Here is a 22,303-nt window from a genome sequence, read left to right as displayed (position 1 = left end):
CTTTAATCTAATGTCAAGTTTCTGTGGTCATAGACTCACCCAGCACAGGCACATGATAAGGCATAACTGTGAGCTGTCATAAGCTTTGTCCTCATTACAGCTCTTTAAAGTTCTCAAAAAAAGAGGCAAGATTAACACAAATCCTTCATGAACTCTTGCAAAAAAACAGAAGGATGAACACTTTCCAACTCATTTTATGAGGTCAGCATTACCCTGACACCAAAATCAGTCAAATATATCTCAAGGAATAAAAACCTATAGATCATGATCCCCTTTGATTATACACACAAAATTCCTCGACAAAATGATACTGAACTGAATCCAACAAATATGAAAAGGATTATACACCATAATCAAGTGGGGTTTTCCTAGGAATGCAAAGTTGGTTTAACATACAAAACCAATCAACATAATACACCACATTAAGAGAATAAAGGAGAAGAATCTCACGATCCTGTCAATAGACACAGAAAAGCATTGACAAAATCCAGCACTGCTTTATGACAAAAATACTCAGTAAACAATGAATATAAGGACTCTTCAACTGGACAAAGATCATCTTTGAAGAACTCACAGCTAATATCATACTTAATGGTGAAAGGCTGAAAACATTCCCCCTAAGATTAGAAACAAGACAAGGTGTCTGCTCTCACCACTTCTATTCAACATTGTATTGGAGGTTCTAATCAGGGAAATTAGTCAAGAAAAAGTTAAAAAAAGGAATCCAGTTTAGGGAAGGGAAGGAATAAAACTATCTCTACTCAGAGATGACAAAATCTTTTATATAGAAAATCCTAATAAATGCACAAAAACTATTAGAATAAACAAGTTCAGCAAGTTTGCAGGATACAAGGTCAATGTACAAAAATCATTTGTTTTCTATATACCAGCAATGAACAATCAAAAAATGATATCAAGAAAGCAATTCTATCTGCAACAATATCAAAAAGAATAAAATATTTAGGAATACATTTTTTTAAAGGACAGGCTTCTTTACAAGTGCAAGACTTCTGTACATTTTATATGTCTGATAATATTGAACATTATAAAACACTGCAGAAAAGGAGAGATATCCTATGTTTATGGATTGGAAGAATTAATATCATTTAGATGGCAATACTACCAAATTGACTTACAGATTCGATGCATTCCCTATTGAAATCCCAGGTGGATATATTTTTTTTAAAGAAATTGGTAAGTGGATCTTAAAATTCACATAAAAATGCAAGAGACACAAAATACCCAAAGTAATCTTGAAAAAGAACAACGTTGGAGGACCCACACTTCCCAATTTCGAAACTTACTCTGAAGCTACAGTAATCAAAGCAGTGTGATATTGGCATCAGGATAGATAGAGAGATTAATCAAATAGAATTGAGAGTCCATAAATCAACCTTCACTGGGGAAGTAATAGCCTCTTTAACAAATGGGGCTAGGACAACAGGATATACACATGCAAAAGAATAAAGTTGGTCCTGTACCTCACACAAGATACAAAGCTTAACTCAAAGTGGATCATAGACTTACACGTAAGAACTAAAACTATAACACTCTTAGAAGAAAATATGGGAGTAAGTCTTCGTGGCTTGGGATTAAGCAAAAGTTTCTTAGATGTGATACTCAAAGCACAAGTGACAAAAGAGAAAACAGACAAATTTCATCAAAATTTAAAACTTCTGTGCTTCAAAGAACATTATCAAGAAAGTGATAAGACAACTCAGAGAATGGGAGAAAATATTTGCAAATCATATATTGGATAAGTGACTTGTATCCAGAATACATAAAGAACTCACAATGCAACAGTAAAAAGAAAAATAACCCAGTTAAGATACGGGCAAATGACTTGAGTAGACATTTCTCCAAAAAAGATATAAAAATGGCCAAAAGCACATGTAGAGATGCTGAACATCATCAGTCTTTAGGGAAACCTGAATCAAAGCCACAATGAGATATCATTTCAAATCCATGAGAATGGCTAAAAAAATAGAGAGAGAGACAATGAAAAGAGTTGCAAAGGATGTGAAAAAATTGGAAACTTCATACATTGCTGGTGGGATTGTAAAATGGTGCAGTTACTTTTGAAAACACACTGGCAGTTCCTAAAAATGTTGATCATAGAGTATGACCTAGCAATATCATTTACAGGCATGTACCCCAAAGAACTAAAAGTATACATCCACACAAAAATTTTTACACAAATGTTCATAGCAGCATTATTCATAATAGCTGAAAAGTAGAAATAACCCAAATATGCATCAACTGATAAATAGATAAACAAAACAAGGGTGTATGTGTGTGTGTGTGTTTATTATTCATCCACAGAAAGGAATAAAGCACTGATACATGCTACAACATGGATGTTGAAAACATTATGCTAAGTATAAGAAACCAGACACAAAGGCAACATATTAGAGGATTCTATTTATATAAAACATCCAGGATAGGCCATCTATAGAGAGAGAAAGTAGCTTAGTGGCTGCCAGGGGCTGGGGACAGGGGGAGCAGGGAATGGGGGGGGGGCTGCTAATGAGGATGGGGTTTCTTTTTGGGGGTGACGAACTGCTTTAAAATTAGACAGTGGTGATGGTTAAATATTTCTAGAAAACACTGAATCGTACAATTTAAAAGAGTGAATTTTATGGCATGTGAATTATATCTCAATAATGCTGTTATTGAAAAAGAACATATGCAAGAAAGGGACAGCAGGGATGTGGAAAAATGGAACCAACTGACTTGCTAGAAGTGGGAAATTGGAAGGTAAGTTTATTTTTTTCCTGTTATTGTTGTTTTAATGTTGTTTGTACAATAAAATGTGGAAAGGAGAGAGAGAGAGAGAGAGAGAGAGAGCGCACCCAGTAGAGGAGGTAAGAACTAGTTTGAAGTCCAGGGCTCTGAAGCTGGTGTCCCTACTCTGCAAGTTACTGACTCTTGAGTAAGTGGCTTCACCTCTCTGGGCCTCAATTTCCCTTTGCTCGAGAGTGGAATAATATCAGCCTCCTAGGCCTGTAGGATTACATGAGACCTTATATCCCCAGAGCAGATATATAGCAGATACCCATAGTTTTCATTATCTTTCATCTTCATTTATTTCTTTTTTTTTTTTTTTTTTTGCGGTATGCGGGCCTCTCACTGTTGTGGCCTCTCCCGTTGCGGAGCACAGGCTCCGGACGCGCAGGCCTAGCGGCCATGGCTCACGGGCCCAGCTGCTCCGCGGCATGTGGGATCTTCCCGGACCAGGGCACGAACCCGTGTCCCCTGCATCGGCAGGCGGACTCTCAACCACTGCGCCACCAGGGAAGCCCTTCATTTATTTCTTCAAACAATTACGACACCTCTGGTATATCCTAGAGATATAGATAAATTAAGATTGGACCTTGTTCTTAAATATCTTGGAGTTTAGAGAAGTAGACAGACATAAATAACTAAAACAAGTTCTTTGGGAAGGGTCATAGTACAGATTTCCACAAACAGCTGGTCGGACAGCTTTCTGCATAGTCCCGATACATTTGGGAACTTCTGCTGGGAGCTATTGGTGAAGGGGCCAGACCAAGAGGTGGAAACTCACGGAAGAAAGACAGCATCTGTAATCACAAATCACAGGTTTGTTCCAAAGCCTATTCTCACATGTGTTATCATATGCAATCCTCAGATAATGCCCGCAAGGAAAGTATTATTACCCTATGTTATAAAAGAGAAGACTAAGTCTTAGGGCAAAAGAGTGTCCTGTTCTCACAATGCCAGCTCATGGTGCAGGACCCCTTCCCTTTGCCATAGCCACCTCTTCTTCTGAGCAATCTTGGCGACATCCCACTAGGAAGGAATATTGGGGTGGTGGTGAAGAATCAGAAAATGCAGAGGAGTCCTCTGAAAGCCAGGGCTTGTAGGAGGTATTGAGGATGTAACCTGCTCCCTTGGAGTCCAGTGAGAAAGCATACTGGATGGAGACCGGAAAATCCATTCAGCCCTGGATCACCCAATGAAGATGGAAAGCACTCCTTGAGGAAATTCTCCTGCTCTATAGGTCATCAATGTCTAGTAAATTCTTCATTGATATCGCTAAGAAAGGAAGTGGGGCTGGGGAAGGAAAACATGGTATCATTTATAGAGTGCCTACAGTGTACGAGGCATAATACAAGGTGCTTTCCCAACAGCAGGCACTTGAGGCATTACAGTGGCCACTTTCTACATTGACTCTGAGGTAACACTGAGGACCAGAGAGGTCAAGTGCCCTGTCCAAGGTCACACAGAAAATCTGTTATCAGAGACAGGAGGATCCTAAAGTCCTCCCTGGGCAAAGAAGTCATGCTCTGAAGGGCAGAGGACTGAATCGAGGAACTGGCTGTAAGAGCTCAGATAGATGCCTCACAGCATTAGGAGGTGGTCGGGCCCTTGTCTTCCATCTACACAACAGTAAAAAACACCAGCTCACATTTTAAGCGTGAGGGGTGGGACACTGGTTTTATTTTTGTATCTCTAAGTGCTTAGCTTCAGAATAAAATATCTGGCACAGAATAGGAGCCTCTATAAGTGTTCTTTAACAACAACCTAATTTACCTTTGGTTTTGATGGAATCAGCCCTCAGCTAAAAGCAAAAGACCTTCCTTTACCAAATGCATCTTCCTTAAAGAGGATTACAGATCACAGCATAGGCACTCGGCTCAGAGACCCAGGTGGGTCCCTCAGTGATGCTGCCAGGCTTTCGGCAGCTGGCCAGCTGGACCAACTGAAGTCTCATTTATCAAGAGTTATAACAAGTCACTTGCTGGCTTCAGTGTCAGCCCCATCCCATCAATCATGACAGCGAGTCTGATCCCAAAGGCTCCCCACCACCGGAGCATCTCCGGAACTCGATAAAAACTGAATACCCCCAGCTGATGGGCCCAGGGGCCAGGCTGTGCCCAGCACTCTATAATTAGCTATGCCCTGTTCAGGGAAAGCAGAAGGGTCTCCAACCCACCCAGCGGTGTGGGGTGGTCCCAACACTCTGCAACGGTTCATAATGACCAATGGGATTAGCAACTGAAGTTTGTAGAGTTCTCAGCCAAGCAAGACTCAAAAAGGAGAACCTGGAGTCATCACCTCAACAAATATCTCAAAGGTAGAGAAAAAAGGACACAGACTTTGGGAGCTAACAGACCTAAGATAAAGCCCACTCCAGGCATCTGCAAGATGTCTCATCTTCAAAAAGCATCTTAACCTCTCTAAGCTTCTGTTTCCTCATGGGCTAACCACGGATGCCGTTTATTGCTATTTTGGAGGTTAGGGAGGCAAGTCATATGGACAGATTTAGCAGGTGACCAGTAATGTGAACTGGGTGAAGAAAGGACACCTGAAGTGGCCGATGGTTGAAATAAGAATGGATGATATGACAAGAGAATATGTAGTAAAAAGTCAATTAATTTTTAACAAAATTTAAAAAGAGAGGGAGGGGCTTCCCTGGTGGCGCAGTGGTTGAGAGTCCGCCTGCCGATGCAGGGGACGCGGGTTCGTGCCCCGGTCCGGGAAGATCCCACGTGCCGCGGAGCGGCTGGGCCCGTGAGCCGTGGCCGCTGAGCCTGCGTGTCTGGAGCCTGTGCTCCGCAACGGGAGAGGCCACGGCAGTGAGAGGCCCGCGTATCGCAAAAAAAAAAAAAAAAAGAGAGAGAGAGGGAGAAGAAAAGGAAATGAATCATTGGGAAAACTGCATTTAATAGGGGAAAAGAAAAACAAGCCACAACTCAAATAAATGGAATGTGGTCAAAGGGAGTAATGAAATATATTTTAAAAAATCACATTTTCCACTAGTCATGTCAGGGAACTTGTCTAAGGTTTTCCAACTGTCCAATGTTGAAATATAAATCATAACACTGAAGGCCTATTGTTACACCATCAATGAACGTCTCCTACAGATGGAGAAGCCAAAGGGAGCCAGTGGGTTCCTTCTCACGAGCCAATTGCATCTGGTTGAAAATGTTTATCTGGAGCATTGCTTTTGAAAAAATTCTGAGACCGCATCTGAACACAGTGGTAAAGAGAGCTGTTTCAATTAGTGACGTGTGCAGTAGGATGTAAGGAAAGAAGGGCAGTCTGCATGCCATGTGTAGTGGATGCTGTGATGCGCTGCCCAGAGGAGCCCTTTGGGACTGAGGCGCTCAGTGCCCCAGCTGTGGGGACTGTTGCTGCTGGCTGCTGACAGCTCTCAGTGGAGTCCCTCTCCAGGAATGGTCCTCAGCCCAAGGGAGCTGCTGCCTTACCCAGGGGCAGTACCCAGCTGTTGCTGCTGAGGGCAGTAAGGTCAACTTCCCTTGACTCAATGCAGGGAACTGAAGGACCATCCCAGCTCCAGAGCTCCCTGTGGGATCGGTTGATGTCTCTGTTGTGACCACATTGCCGCTCAACTCCTCCCTCGATCTAATCTTGCTTCCCTTACTCCCGGACAGGGGCTGATCCTGAGGGCAAGCCCCGTAAACTTTCAGCACGCAAATCTCTGTCCCAGAGTCTGGTCCCAGGAACCCAACCTAATACATCATGTATCTGCCATTCCTGCACAAGCTATACCTCCCTATGTCTAGCTAATAGCTTGTCATCTGTGTTTACTTACCCCTCAACAAAGACTCAGTGCTAGCCAATGAGAACATGTAATCTATCAGCTTTCCCTTTTCCCTTTGTTGGCAAGGAAACTCAAAGATAAGTTCTCCATTCTTTCCTCTCTTGCCTGTGCAGGAGGTTCTGCTTTAGGCTTGGAGGCTCTCTAAACTAAAAATGATGGGTTGGCTCTTTTCCTCTCATTTTTCAGTCTCTCCTCCCAGGCTCTAGTCCTGGAAGAGATAGCATTTGTCACTGACTCACTTTTTGGAATCGTTATAGATTGAAACTGTCTCCAGAAAGAGGGACAATATATGTTAATGACTCTCATTGGCATGGCACCTTCAACTTATATGTATGTATTATTGTACAGACCCAGCAACTCTTTAGAGTTATTATTATTTCTTTTGAACAAAAGGTACAGAGAGGTTAAATGGTTTCCCTAAGGTCAAACAGCTAACGGGGAGCAGAGCCTGGATATAAATGCTGATCTGCCTGAATCTCAAATGCATGCACTTTTAACTAACATTTCTTCTGCTATTCCTTTTGCTTTTCCTTTCTTTTTGAAGAAAAGGGGGAAAGAAAGAACAAATGCTCATAAGGAATTCTGCCAGAAAAGTTGGCATATCCTGCTCATTTGAGAAAGCAGCTTGTTCGTAAAGGCACAGCTGAGTGAATCTGGGAATTACGTCCACGGGCAGGCAGTAGAGCCTGCTACCTGTCTGCTAGAGCCATGCCAGGGGCTGGGACAGAAAAGACCAACGACCAGCTCCTGCTCCCAGGTCTGCTACGGCAACATAACCAGGGCTTCTGCTTTGGTGGCGGTGGGTATGGTAGACAAATCGCTGAGCCCCACGTGGCCATGTGGGCTGGTGACGTTCGGGTGACTCTGTGGCCCTAGGATGGATAAGGAAGCACAGCAAGAAGTTCTCAAAGACAGCCAAACTGTTTTGGTTCTGTGCAGCCTGTGGTTCACTGGCTCGCCACTGGCACAATGTGCCTGCATTGGGATGCAGCTGGCTCTGCACAAAAGGGAGGCTTGCAAGCAGGAGTGAAATTCAAAATATTTAACCACGGATACGGCACAGACAGCAACCAATCAGAACAGACACAATAGCCAATGAGAGCAAACGTTGGCTGTAAACAAACAGCGCGGCCATGGAGTACATCCCAGCCGAACACCAGTCTTGGCAACAAGGAAGCCCAGTGAGCAAACAAGGAGAAGAGGATGAGCAAGGCAGGTGTCCAGGAGCCAACAGGGAACCGTCTGCCTATCTCCAGGGGAAGTCTCAGAGGGGATTTCACTAAACCCCCAGGGTTCTGCAGTGAATGGTTTAAAAATCATTGCTAAGAGGGAAAAAGGAAATACCCTCGAGGTCCAGCTTCAAGAACCAGTGTCACCACTGCTTTTGGGGTGCAGAGGGCCAGGCTCCAGAGGAGTGAAGCCCTGAGCTACCCAAAGACATGTCCATGAAGGCTTTAACGGATGTGTCATCATGTTGTCATCCTGCTTGCTTTTCTCTTGGCCAAGGAGTGTTCATGTGTGGTCTCCCAAAGCAGTTGCTCTGTTGTAGCATTTAGGTGAGGGCACCAGCATACCTCACTAGAGTCCTCGGGACACAGAACATACCTGGATTCACGCGAACTGGGCCCTGGCCCTGTCGGGAGTCATTAGTCAGAATCCTAGTCCCACCCGGGCAGCCTCCAGAGTAATTCCAAGTCCCTCTCTTTCCCAGCTCAAATCCTCCTCCCCGTTCCTTAACTTTCACTAAAAGCACATATGCTCCTGGCTCCCCTTTAGACAAAGTCACAAGGGGTTAATTATCTTGCGGCAACACAGGTGGAGTGCCATTTCTTCAGCTTGCGTAAGACGAAGCTCCCCGTGATGAAATAAGTCATTGGTCCATGAGGTCTTGTGGGAAGTTACCAGAAGGGAAGGCCCTCCCTGGAGAGCAAGGCACCAAGGTCTTTTCCCTCGCCCAACCATACCCACCAACAAGTCCGTGGCAGCCTAGTTGCCAAGCCTAAGAAATGCCCCCAGAAAACATCACTGAAATGCTTCACCACTGTTCTCAAAAGGTTGTGCCTCTTGATGTTGACTTCACCCTCACTTGTGTCCTATAAATCAGGTCTACTCTCCAGAAAGGAAACCCTTGTCTCGTTCATCTTATTAGTGGTTCTTCATACTGTCTTTCGTATGTGACTGTGGCCCCACCCAGCCTTCACCAGCTTTCTCCCTTCCGGATGGAAACTTCACACAGCTCCAGATAGGCAGGCACTAGATTTGAGTGACAGCTTCACAGGAAGTCACTGGAGGAGCCCTGGGCATCGGCTGTGGTGTGAGGGATGCTGGGACATCTGGGGGAGGCCAGAGCACAGGGGCAAGGCAAGATACCACAGGTAAGCAGTCAGCCAGGGTCCTATTTCCAACTTTGCCACTTAGCAGCTGGGTAACCTGGGAACGTTACTCAAAACTCTTCAAGCCTCTATTTTCTTTATTATAAATATTATTGTAATAATAGTATCTATGTCACAGGGTTGTTTCAAGAATTAAACAAAATAATATACATATAAAGCACTTAGCACTTTGCCCAGCACATAGTCAGCAATCGGTACAGGGAGGCATTATGAATATTGTTAATCATTCAAACATTTATTGATCAGTCGCTCTAAACCCTGTACCTTGCTAGGGGCTGGGGCTTCCAGTTTCTGCCCTCAAGAACCTCACAGTGCAGTGAGAGAGGACCACAGAAGAACCATCAATTAGGATGCCATGTGGTAAGTGCTTTATGAAATAATTACTTTTAAAAGAACTATATCGCTAATAGGTGACAACCATTTTCTGCTCACCACTGTGTGCTACGTGCTTTATAGAAACTTAGGTACTCTTGGGTATGTTAACTTCTTTGAAACTTAGTTACCTCATTTGGAAAATGGGTATAAAGTTAGAAAAAAATATACCTAATATCCCAGTGCCTTGCACACAGTAGGTGTTTAACAAAATAGATGTCCCTTAAAGCAACGACTAAGGGTGTTTGGAGAACTGACACTGGATGGCTGTTGCCCCAGCCCTGGAGCACTGCCTGGGTAAGCCTCAAGGTCAAGGCAGCACATCCACCTAGGATGTGTAGCAGGACTTCAATGTTCAGTGGCTTGTCTGGTTTGGAGCCACATCTGAGCCAACCAACAACTGAAGCCATAGGGACCGGAGGCTGGTCCCTGCAAAGGAGCTGCTGGCAAGAACTAGATAGAATGTTCCAAATAGGGCAGACCCTCCAGGACCAACCAAGGCACAGAGGAATTGAGTAGTTGGTGCAGTAAGAGGCCAAGCTAGGACTCTAACGAGCATCTGGTATATTAATCAAGGGAGGAATAGCCCCACTCAGGACCACTCTGCAGCCCGGAGCTACAGCGGCTTCTACGTAGACCACAGACACTGCACACTCAGCCCTGTGCCCGGTACCCCCGGGCTGGGTCCTGTGGAGTGAACAAGGATGATCCAGGCAGAGCTCCACACCCTACGGAGTGCTTCACCGCTGAGAAGGAGCCTTGCAAATCAGAACACAGCAGCCCCAGCACTGATCCTGTGCGCAGAGAGGAACAAAATTACACAAACCCAGACCTGTTGACACAAATGAACATTCCTGCAGTGCAGCTTGATAAGCCTGTTGCTAAGCCTACCTGGTTTCCTGTCACGGAGCACCTCGTTCTCAGCTCAGGAAAGCTAATAACTCGGGGAACCAGCTTCCTTCGGAGACCTGGCAGAATGCTTTTAGTCCAGAGCAAAACCTGTCTTTCAACACAGCTTCTCATCCTCCCGTGTCAGACAAGGGAAACCCAATCCATGCAGGAAAGGGTTTGCACACATGCACACACAGCCCTGCTGGGTGTCAGTGGCTGTAAGTGACCCTCAGGGAAAGGAAGGAGCCCCGGATCTCTGGGCTCAGAGTACCTCCTAAACAAAGACTCTAAAGTTTCCTGCTGGGACAGGGTGAGACACAGGACGCTCAGATTCCAGGAGAACCCGCAGCTATCATCTGTCAGTCCTGACACCAGCCCTGTCTGTGTCGAGGTCCAAGCAGAGAGATCAGAAAGCGCGGGGTAGGGGCAGGGGCTGGGGAGGGCAAGAAAGGGGAGAAAGGGCTTTGGAGAGACCAATATGAATAGTAGGAGTTTTTATCTGACCCCAAAGAACAGGGCAAGGGAGAGCTGTGTGATCTAAGCCAGGATGAAAGAATGGCTGGCCTCCCCTTGTAATCAAAGAGTTTAATGATGCTTATTAAAAGCCCATTTCTGGGTCCTGTTGAAAAATTATACCCGTTAAGTGTTTTCTTTTTTTCACGAGAATTGCTTCCTAGAGATTAAACACACACACACACACTCGTTCCTTACAAACCCCACTCCCCACCCAGGCACACACATTCCCCACAAATCCTGCACATCTCAGATATCACACACATGCTAATCATCTTCTTTAAAGATGGCCACAATTCACAACGTACACATGCACAGTAAAACAGAGAAACCAGGCCCAGTCCCTGCAGTGATTCATGCACCCTTTGAAATTCCAGACTTTGAGGGAGCCCAAGAGCTTCCTGCTCAAGAAGTTGTCCTCCCACAAACAAACAGCACAGCGTCTAATCCACATCATTCTCCATGTCTTGCCTGAGGCCAGGCAACTCTGCAAAAGCAGAAGCCCCCGGGATCATTAAGCTTTGGTGGAAAGCAACAGTGTTCAGTAGGGTCACTGCAGAAGAGGGGGGCTGTGCCCCTCTGGCCCAAGGTGGGCTTTCTCTGATCTGCTGAATCGCAGCCACCTGAAGGAGGTGGCCCTGGGCCTGCGGCATGTTTTCCTCTGGTTGTCAGCTTACCCAGAGCCCAAGGCTGCCTTCACTCTCAGGCACAGAAGACATTGCTTTCTGGAATAATCAGTTAGACACAGGAAAAGTACTCCTTACAGAAAAGTATCTCTGCACCAGCGTGGGTTTCCTCTGGGTGCTGATGTACTCAACATTCACTGCTAAGGGGCAGGGTACAGAAACGCCTGCTCAAATGCCAAAACCATCAGTGGAACAGTGTGCTGTTATCAAAAACAAATGCTTAGGAGGTAGTAAATCTAGCTCAAGGTTTTCAAGGGCAGCTCTAACCCTTACTCACTCAACGGCCTGAGCCAACTCTCTAAGCCATAGTTTTCTCCTCTGCAAAATGGTAATAACAACTTCTTTCCATCTTATGGAGTTTCGGGGAAGATCACAAAATGCCCTAGAGATTGTAAACTCCAAAGCAGATGTTAGAAATTCTCATGATGAGACAGTAATGAGGAAACGGAGGAGCTCATAAATTGGGCTGTGAGTGCCTCCCGGGCAAAGCTTATGTTGTGTTTATCTTGTTATCCTCAGTGCCTGGCACAGAGGTCAGCACCACACATTCTGGGGAAAACAGTTTGAAAGAAAGAATGAAAAATGAGTGAATCCCTGAGTTAAGTGGTTTATTCAAGGTCACAGAGCAGCTCACTGTGGAACGGGAACCCAGATCTCCTGACAGCCATAGTCCAGGGCTGTCTGTTCTAGATGAACCAAACTCTTGGATCTGTTGAAGACAGGGCAGTCATATCCCATTAGCCACAGCACGGGCCTGGTTTGCTTAAGAGGCCTTCACAAACCCACCTGTTAAACATTCCAGCTCAACAGTGGGAACAAACAGAAACCACAAGTGCAAATAATACCCAGACGCCTCTGACCAACTCATCTTATTTCCTGACTTCAGTTGCGCAAATCAGAAAAATCGCAAGATTGGGAAGATGGGGCTTCAGAGACTGAATCACAGAGACCAGACATAGATCTTATTTTAGGCTCACTTTCAGCATTATCACTTACCTACTGACCAAGTGTCCGAGAGATCACTAGCCCTCTCTGATTCTCAGTTTTTCCATCTGCAAAACAAGAAGACGATCACAATTAAACCCTTGAGACCACTGGACTAAAAGGTGTCATAAGTTTTATACCCAATATTGGCTACCAACCACTTATGATCCCATGTAACTGGGGAAGGTGCTAATGATTAGGGGCTGGAAGAGAATTACTTCAAAAATGAAGCATGACAATTAAAATAGTTACATGCCAAGAAGGGCACCAACGGCACCCATCTCTCAGTACAGAAAATTCAGCTTTCCAATCATTTTGGCAACTTTATTTTTCATAGATGTCAAAATGTAAGCAATCATTAATTACGAGGAGACACAGAGCAAAGAAAAATGTTACTACATCAACATACTCACTTCTGACATTTGGGGGTATTTTTCCAATTTCTTTCCTTCTCTACATAGAGTTTACCGCTTTGCAGAGTAGGAGCTATGAAGATGTACTACACTGGAAAGTACCCCTCAGATCGCGACTACCCCCTCCACACCCCCAGGACTGTTGCTTGTGTAACTAACTCATTTTCATTCCCACGCCTTTTTTCAGTTTCCCCAAGACCTTTCAGGCCCGTGGTCAAGCCTCTGCCGGGCACTGCGCACCCCTGAGCCCAGTGGCGTGAGCTGGCACATGACTTTAGGAGCCCTCCGCTGGTCTTTCCCCGATCAGGGTTCCATTACCTCATCTGGAAAGTGAGGAAACTGGCCTGGCCAATCTCAGAGATCACTTTCAACTTCGAAAGGTGAGGCTAAGGAAAAAGGAGGGACACATAGATTCGAGTCCCTACTATGTGACAGCTATTGAGCCGATAATATCTATGGATATTATCTCATGATCCCCATAACCACCTTGGGAGATGTTACCGGCGAGAGAATGGTAACTCAGTGAGGTTTGGCCATCTAGCCAATGTCCACTGCAGTCATGTTGGTACCACTTTCACGACTTTCGCCGTATCAGTGTCTCACTGCTATTACCATTTACTAATTTTTCCAAATCAATTCACATATTTTACTTAACTCTAATTTTAGTGGATTTTTAAAAAACGTTTCTCACACTACTATATATAAAATAGATAACTAATAAGGACCTACTGTATAGCACAGGGAACTCTGCTCGATACTCTGTAATGACCTAGATGGGAAAAGGTCATTTGCATATGTATAACTGATTCACTTTGCTGTACAGCAGAAACGAACACAACGTGATAAATCAACTCTACTCCAATAAAAGTTTTTAAAAAGTTTCTGCAGTTCATTATTTCTTCCTCTTTTCTCTATAGCCCAATGGAAGACTGCCTTTCAACTAACATGGATTCTATAATTGCAAAACGGTTGGAATTTTTAATCACAATCATTTTTTGTAAAAACATCTATGAAGTCATAGGTTTGATGTGTTAGTTATATACTTTTTCCAATACTCATTAAAATAAATGACGTTTGAAATTTAAAATGCTCATCCATTTCTACCCTCCTCCTAGCAGTGCCCCTGCTTTACCTTGAGAAAGCTGGTTTAAGTTCCCTCGCTTTGCTGCAGCAAGACCTTGGAATCTAAGTCTGTCCTATTTCCAAGCTGAAACTACAAGAACACCTGATGCTTATTACGTGTCAGGAAAGTTGCCAGAGGTCACACAGCTGGTAACTGAAGGACCTGGGACTGGGACCCCCACTGGCCTACTTCTGACCCTGGGCTCTGTGAGTGTATTAGGTTTCCCCTCTGGCCTTCCTCAGACCCCAAATTTTCAATTCCATGTCATAAGGCCACCAATTAAGTTCTGTTTGCAAATCAAGGTAGAGTCATCCCCTTCTGTTAGGTCACCAGTTTTTCTACACAGTCACTATATCTATTAATGCATATTTAAATTCCCCAAAGGGCACTTTGGTAGGCAGCTGCATAATTTCTAAAAACAAGTTTAGGAAATGTGAAGTGAAAGCGACTCCTTATTCAAAGATCCAAGATAGTAACCAAGGAAATAGAGCTGATAACATAATATCTAGGAATGCCATTGCTACTGCAAATGAGTATAAGATCCAACCGAGTCAGGGGAGGGGGGAGACAGTGGCACAGTGACTGTATTGGACACTCTTCAAAGCTGTTGTTGAGTCCCTCTAGAGCTTTAAGCTTCCATTTCCTGTCATCTGGTTTAAAATTAATTGCCATGAATGTTTTATGACCAGGGAGCAAAACAGACTGAAAGGTCTGCAGAACCGGATCAGTCTTTCTATCTGTGGAGGTCCCTATTTCTCTTGCATACGAGCTGCAAAGCTGTGCAGAAACAGGAAAACAAACCTATCCCTGATTATTCATTCTCGGTCCCATGACACCTCTTTCGTGATGCCTGCTCCCGCCAACCGAGTGACAATTAGTTACTCCCTTCCTTGGGTTTCCTCACAGTAACACTTTAATTACAATCTCTGTTACATTGCAGTTATTGTCTTCTCATCTTTTAAAGTATCATTTTTTCGAACTATTTACTCAAATACAATAAAAAGTCACCTACCACTAGCAATGTGAGTTTAGATAGTTTTCCTTCTAAACCTCTTTGTATACATACCCACATACACAGACAATCACATACATACACAACCAGATACTTTACAAAATGGGACCATACTGTACACACTAATATTAATCTACTTTTTAAACGGTTACATAGATGTGTAATTAATTCCCTACAGATGGACATTTGGGTTGTTTGCAATTTTTCACTTGAGTGTAAATACTCTCTTTGCACGTATACCTTTGTGTGGCTGTTGGTTAAGTACTTAGAATATATTTTTTTAACATTAAAAAAAATTATAATTGCCACTACCCCCCCCCCCAACACACACAAGACCATATCACTTTCAATTTCTACCAGCAGTACACAGGGATGCCAATTCCCCCCAACGGTGTTAGCCATTAGCCATTAGGTAAAGGGAGTCTAGTTATTTTAATCTGCAACTGTTGAACATCTTTTTCTGTTTCTTGGTCATTTGCCCTTCTGCTTTGGGGAAGTGCACGTTTGCTGTCCTTTCCCCATTTCTTGGTTGGTGGTAGTCTCTTTCTTGTTTGTTACATAAGAGTTTCCTAGTGTTTTCCCTTGAATGTTATTATTATTATTTTTTAGCTTTCTTTTAGCACATTCAAGCACAGTAAATGGGAGCACCACCTACTAGCTGCCCCACCAGAAGCCTAGAGGGCGGCCTTGACACCACCTCGTGCCTCACTAACCACAGCCAACCAGTCACCAGTAGGTCCTATCTGTCCTACTTCCTAAACAGACCTTAATCGGTTCATTTTTCTTCCTCTCCAGTGCCTCCACTCTCACCAGGGCACCACCATCTCTCATCTGGACTCCTAACTGGTCTCCCCACATCCTCTACTCCACTTCTCTCCACCCAGAAGCTAGAGGGATTAAAAAAAAAAAAAAAAAAACAAATACAAATGGAATCATCCACCCTGCCTAAAATCCTTTGACAGCTTTCTATTCCTTTGAAGATCAAATCCAAACTCCAGGGCTTCCCTGGTGGCGCAGTGGTTGAGAGTCCGCCTGCCGATGCAGGGAACGCGGGTTTGTTCCCCGGTCCAGGAGGATCCCACATGCCGCGGAGCGGCTGGGCGCGTGAGCCATGGCCGCTGAGCCTGCGCATCCAGAGCCTGTGCTCCGCAACAGGAGAGGCCACAACAGTGAGAGGCCCGTGTACCGCAAAAAAAAAAAAAAAAAAAAGTCCAAACTCCATAATGTGCCCTTGTGCCTTGAGAGGCTGCTTCTAGGACCCAGTCTCTGCACTGCTTGGTTTGTCCATGCATCCATCTGCCTCCAGTTTCTGCTCTTAGCATGCCGGCTTCCTTTTAGGTCCTCTTCTTCCCAACTCAAGGCCCTGGACGTGCTGTTCCTCTGCCTGGAGAGTTGTTTGCTCTCCCCTTTGCTGCCTAATCCAAACTCATCCTTGCCTCTCTCTGGGCTTAAACACCATCCCCCTCAGAGAAGCCCTGAAGCCCCAGACTAAGTGAGCTCCTCTGGCTATTTTCTGGAGATTTCCTTTGTGGCACATCTCACAGCTGTAATTAAGTACTGTCTGGCACGGTTTGTTCAGTGCAGGCTCCGTGAGGACAGAGGATGGGGACTCTTCCCAGCACCATCCACTCAGAACTCAGCCTGGTACCTAGCACAGCGTAGGCACTCAACAAATACTTACTGCATTACTTCCTTTCTTAAGTTAAAATAAAATCAAATAACCTGTCTACTCCAAGGGCCAAGCGATCAACTCTAGGTTTTATGAATAAAGTAATGTGGGTTTTCATACAGAAAGCAGACGATGTAAAAAACCACGCCTGTTTTTAAGGGCACAGACTCTGGTTGAATTAAGCCCAGTCATGAAGGACTGTCTCATCTCTCTCCATGTAAACAATCTGAAGCCTTGGCTTTGGCAACCACGACATCACTGGGGTGGAAAGGATATGGAAGCAAGTTCCACAGCTTGGGCCTTTCTGTAGCTCCCTTTTTTCTTCTCTACCTTGTGTTTTGCCCACATTCAATGCATGTCTCTTAAATGGATTCCATTTCAAGTCAAATTATATACTAACTATGTCTAATTCACTGCCTTTTCTACTGTCTAACATGTAAAAATAAATTTGCATTATCTAGCACAATTGATTTGATGGTTTTTCCCTCTATAGATCAATACCTACACATTTATGAGGACTTCCTCTTACGTTACTTTCTGAATTAAAAACCAAAAAAAGTGAATTACAGGTCAGAGAGCCTTGGCTCTCCTGTAGCTATATCTCTTGCCCTGCTCCCTAAGTCTACCTTGTCCTCAGCTCAGCATTCCGTGCACTGAATTTGGTGAAACTGTACCCGCTCTTCCCTTTCCTATAGGATCTCTGCAGTGGAAGTCTGAGATCAGGCCAGGGTGTGGAGGCACCATTTCCTTGGCTTAATTTGCACTCTTCTCAAGTTAATCATGGAGCGCGACATTGGCATAATAATGATCAGTTGCATGTAAGGTGTGGATGGACTCACTTTGGTCAACTCTAGCCACTGATTTCCTGGGTGGGGTAGCTGTAGATCAAGGATTTGCTGGGGTCTGTTGTGGAGGGCTCAGATGTCCATCCATTCTAAGGGAGGTACAGAAGAAGAAAAGCTTGTCTCCTGCCCTGGGGGAGATTGTGTTTCAGTTGGGAAGACAAAACCAAGATGTCACAGTCTCAGTCCCACCAATGTCTGAAGCCCCATCTGGCCACTCCTCTAGTTGCTGCTCTAAGATTCCTTTCCTATGAACATCCCTCTATCTGAAGTGTCCTTCTCCATCTAAAGATCCAAAGAAGAATGATCGGGACACCTACCGGGGCTCAGTAAGTCCTTGTTAAATGTTGTTCAGAAGCATTGGCTCTGGAATCAGAGCCTGGCTTTGACCTCTGGCTCTATTCCCTCCCAGCTGGGGGACCTTGGGCTGCATCCTTAACCTTCCCAAGCCTCTGTGTTTTTATCTGAAATGCAGGGATAGTAAAAGGACCCACATTTTGGGTTGCTGCAATGCTCATGTGCCTAGCACCTAGCACCTAGCAAAGGCTCAACAAATTTTTGGTGAATATTATTATTACTGCTACTATTGTAATTTTAGTTAACAGTGTAGTACTTATCATGTGCTAGGCATTGTCCTAAACACTTTACAATATTAACTCATTTAATCCTCATAAACAATGCTGTGAAGTAGGAACTACTATTTTTCTCATTTAATAGACAGAAACTTCAGTATTAACAGGCTAATAAAATTGCCCAAAGTCATACAATGAATGGTGGAGCCAGGATTTTGAACCCAGGCAGTTTGGCCTGGAAGTCATGCTCTAAACCACTACATTCTTAACCATAACAATTGTTATTTAATGAATTACCAGAATTCTTAGTTGTTAATAACTATTCATTTTTATTAACAATGGGTGCCTGCCCACTCATATAGGTCCCCAGACACCTGGGGTGACAAAGATGGGGTTTAGGGCTGGCAGCCAAGCTCACTGAGCTTCAGAAGAGTCATCTGGTCCCAGGTTGGAACCACGGACGAGAAGAGGAAACCGGGGCAGAAGCCCAGTGCTGTGTGCTGGACCACTACCGTGGGGATGGCAGAGGACCATGGGTGTCCACAGGTAGCCCTAGGAGCTCTGGCTGGAAAAAGTGCACTGAACTTCCAGGCCCTACCGACTAGAAGGGCTGGGATTTTCCCCTGAGTTTCCTACTACATCCAGATGGACTCTAGGCCTGAGTGGGTCAGGACCTGCAAGGGAAAGGATGTCAGTGACTCAGCCAAGCAAGGCTGGAGAAGGCTCAGGGTCACACCACCTTTCTGGGAGTCCTTGCTGCTCCTGGTCACGAGGTCCCATTGACCCTCGGCTCAGAGATGCTTCTTGAGCTTTAAGTATCTCCTCTGCAGATGTGGAGGCTGTTGATCCAAGCTAAGCTGGTCGTGTTGCTGCCAGACGTCTGAGCGAGGAGGAGCTCTCCCTCGAGGACCATGGTCTGTCATTTTCAACCTCATCATGGTTGTGCATGGATTTTTTTTTTTTTTTTAATTTTGCCTGTGTTGGATCTTCTCTGCTGCATGCAGGGTTTCTCCAGTTGCGGTGAGCGGGGGCTACTCTTCGTTGCGGTGCGCGGGCTTCTCATGGCGGGGGCTTCTCTTGTTGCGGAGCACAGGCTCTAGGCACGCGGGCTTCAGTAGTTGTGGCACGCAGGCTCAGTAGCTGTGACTCATGGGGCTTAGTTGCTCCACGGCATTTGGGATCTTCCCAGACCAGGGCTCGAACCTGTGTCCCCTGCATTGGCAGGCAGACTCTCAACCACTGCGCCACCAGGGAAGCCCTGTGCATTGATTTTTTTTTTTTCCTGGACTTCTGCTGCTTATTAGAGCCTCAAAACATGCTCACTTTAGCTTTCTTCTGGGTATTTCAAAGTTTCTGTCCTTCTTCACTCCCTCTTGGTCAGATTTCATTTTTGGGTGGGAAATCCCAAAAGGGAAGCACTTTAGACGTGAAGCAATTCGGGAGAGAAAATTGGACTCTAGCCGTGGGGCCTCGGCCTACACAACCTAACAACCCACCATGGCCTGGCAGGGTCAGGAATAAAACCCTTAACTGGCCTTCCAAAAACCAGCTGTGTCCTCCTCTGGGCACCCTCACCTCAGCTGCTCCCAGCTGGGGACATGACATGAAGTTGCTTCCAGAGGGACATAGTTTTCCATGTTGTAGAGCAGAGATAATGATGCTTTTATTATTTGCCTAAAAATGTGGATAGTCCAATAACAATCTAAAATGTTGCATGACATGATCACTTCTTTTCAACCACGCCCACAGAACCATGGGAGAGAGCCTTTCTAATTTTTAAAAACCAAGGAAGTCAGCTCTCCTCGACACATTAACTTTTCCACCCAACAGCCTCATGCTCACTCTTTCATCAGCAAGCAATTGCTGGCTGCTTCCTCTGTGTGTCAGACCCAAACTGGAACTGGTGGCTAGGAAAATGGAGAAAGCAGGGACCTGACCCATGTTTGAATCCCAGCTCTGACTCAGATGAGCTGTGTGACACAGAGAAAGTTAATTAACCTCTCTGAGCCTCACCTTCCTCATCTGCAAAGGGAGATCCTTATCCCAACCTTCCAGGGCTGTTGTAAGAATTCTAAGGAATGGCATTTCTCAAACACTTAGCTGGGGCCTGCATGTCAGTCCCGAACGGCACGCATTGCTTTATAAAGTCCACTACTGGAATTTCCTGGTGGTCCAGTGGTTAGGACTCCGAGCTTTCACTGCTGAGGGCCCGGGTTCGATCCCTGGTCGGGGAACTAGGATCCCACAAGCCACGTGGCACAGCCGAAAATAAAAATAAAGTCCACTACTAATGATGGTCCACGTGACGTGATCCCTGCACTAAAAGGCACACAGTGTTACAGGTAGGATGCGGCAGTCTGTGATCCACAGGGAGATCCAGCCAGGAAGGGGTCAGTTCTACTGCAGTGGGACTGGACAAAGCAGGCTCCAAGCAAGACTGAAAGTGAGCACAATGTTTTCAAAAGAAAAAGGTCCACGGCAGGAAGTATGAAATGCAGACGCGTCCTGAGAAATGTGAGCAGAAGGGACAGTGGACACCCTGTCAGAATGGACGCTATGAAGGGTGCAGGGCTAGGGCCCGGAAGGCCTCCTGGTCCAGGTTCTGGCAACAGGTTCATCCATCAGAGGGTTTTAAGCTGGGCAATCATAGGCCAGGTTTGTCCTTGAGACTAATTACTACCTGCAGTGAGGCTGAACTGGAGGGGTGAGCCTGGGGCAGGGAGAGCCACGGAGCTGAGGCTGATCCAGGCACAAGGGAAGGGTCCCCAACTTTGTTCAACAGGCTGCTAGTTGCCCCTGCCCAGCTCCTCACAGCAGCCTGACTGCAATGACCCAGCTACCAGAGGCTGTGGGCACGGCTGCTCCATTGCTGCTCTGAGAAGGGTCAACTTCAACTGGCATCAGTTGGCAGTTGGCATGAACTACAAAACCATCTGCCTAAAACAACCTGCTCCTTTCTGATGTGGCTGGGACAGCAACTGCTCGGCTACAGGGCTGTCTCACAGCCCTTGCCTGGAGCCACTGACAGGGTGACGGGGCTGCTGCCCCAGCCTCCATCACTCGAATGAATTCAATTCCATCCAGTTAGATGATTTTTGTGTGTGGACCCATGCTCAGTTTTGAGGCTTATATGAGGCTGTAACAGACAAGGTCATGGGCCCAAGAGGTTTGGAGTCAAGGACACAGATCTGCGCTGTAACCCAAGGCTGAGCACTGGATGTGTTCAGGGGAGGGCCGAGTGACAGCGCCGTGGGGGTAAGAGAGATGGAGCCGTGAATCCTCCTTGGCAGCATCAGAAAAGCTCCACGCAAGAGGTGGCACTTGCCTGGGCCCTGGAGACAAAGAAGACATCTGACCGGCAAAGGGCGAGAAAAGAGCATTCCAGGCTGAGGGAGGGCACGTGAGGAGGAAGTAGCGTTGCTTTCTAGAGCTGAACCACAGCGGGAGAAGAGGAGGTGACAGGAGGCAAAGACCAGGGCGGGCTGAGGTCCCGCTGGGAGGGACCTGATGTCACTTTCTACTTTCTTCCCCAAGGCACAAGAACTAGGGTCACTTAAGGAAGAGCAAAAGCAATAACTTTTATTAAGCACCACTCTGCATCTGGCAAGGTGCATTCCATTAACTCCACACAAGTCATTTGGTTTGAATGTTATAAACATCCTGGGAGGTACATATTGTCACTGTCCCCCTTTTACATGGGAAGAAACTAAGGTTGAGAGAGATGACATGACTCCCGAGGCTGCTGAGGCAGGAACAGAGCTAAATATTTGAACCTGAGCCCAGTGATCCTTCCTCTGAACAACACCAGCTCCCTAAATGAGGGAGACAGATGCCCGATACCTTGGCGTCAAATGGCCGAGGAGACTGGATCATCATCATCACCACCATCATGACCACCGTTGTCACGGACTCCAAATCGTATTTCATAAGGGAGAAAAGGAACCATATGTGCCTCTTCATAATAGGATCTTGTAAGATTCCTGAGCATATATGTTTAATTAAAATCAGCTGCTACCAGTGACTGCCTATGGTCACTGCCAGCTTACAACTTGTGAGGTGCTTCATGATGTGTTTCTAATAACCTTAACAACCACCCTGTAAAGCAGGCTTTACTTCCCGGGTCTCATAGTTGAGGGAATGGAGGCTCAGAAAGGCAAAGCGATTTGCCTTAGTTGTACAGAGCGGAAACGAGACGCACACATCTCAGCGCTCAGCCCCACCTGCCATGTTCAAACTCAACATGT

General features: G+C 45.6%; 1 protein-coding gene across 7 annotated transcripts in view; it reads right to left on the bottom strand.

Annotated features, from left to right (window-relative positions):
• TENM4 (teneurin transmembrane protein 4) overlaps positions 1–22,303 on the bottom strand; it is a 748,739-nt gene that overhangs the window by 583,993 nt on the left and 142,443 nt on the right. For all 7 annotated transcript variants that reach the window (XM_067038410.1, XM_067038412.1, XM_067038413.1 and 4 more), the window contains exon 2: positions 12,441–12,496. The gene's annotated coding sequence lies outside the window, so the exon portion shown is untranslated. The remainder of the gene's footprint in view (positions 1–12,440; positions 12,497–22,303) is intronic.

This window comes from Kogia breviceps, chromosome 7 (assembly GCF_026419965.1).
Source record: "Kogia breviceps isolate mKogBre1 chromosome 7, mKogBre1 haplotype 1, whole genome shotgun sequence".
NCBI classification, from domain to species: domain Eukaryota; kingdom Metazoa; phylum Chordata; class Mammalia; order Artiodactyla; family Physeteridae; genus Kogia; species Kogia breviceps.
This window is presented reverse-complemented; position numbering and strand designations above follow the sequence as displayed.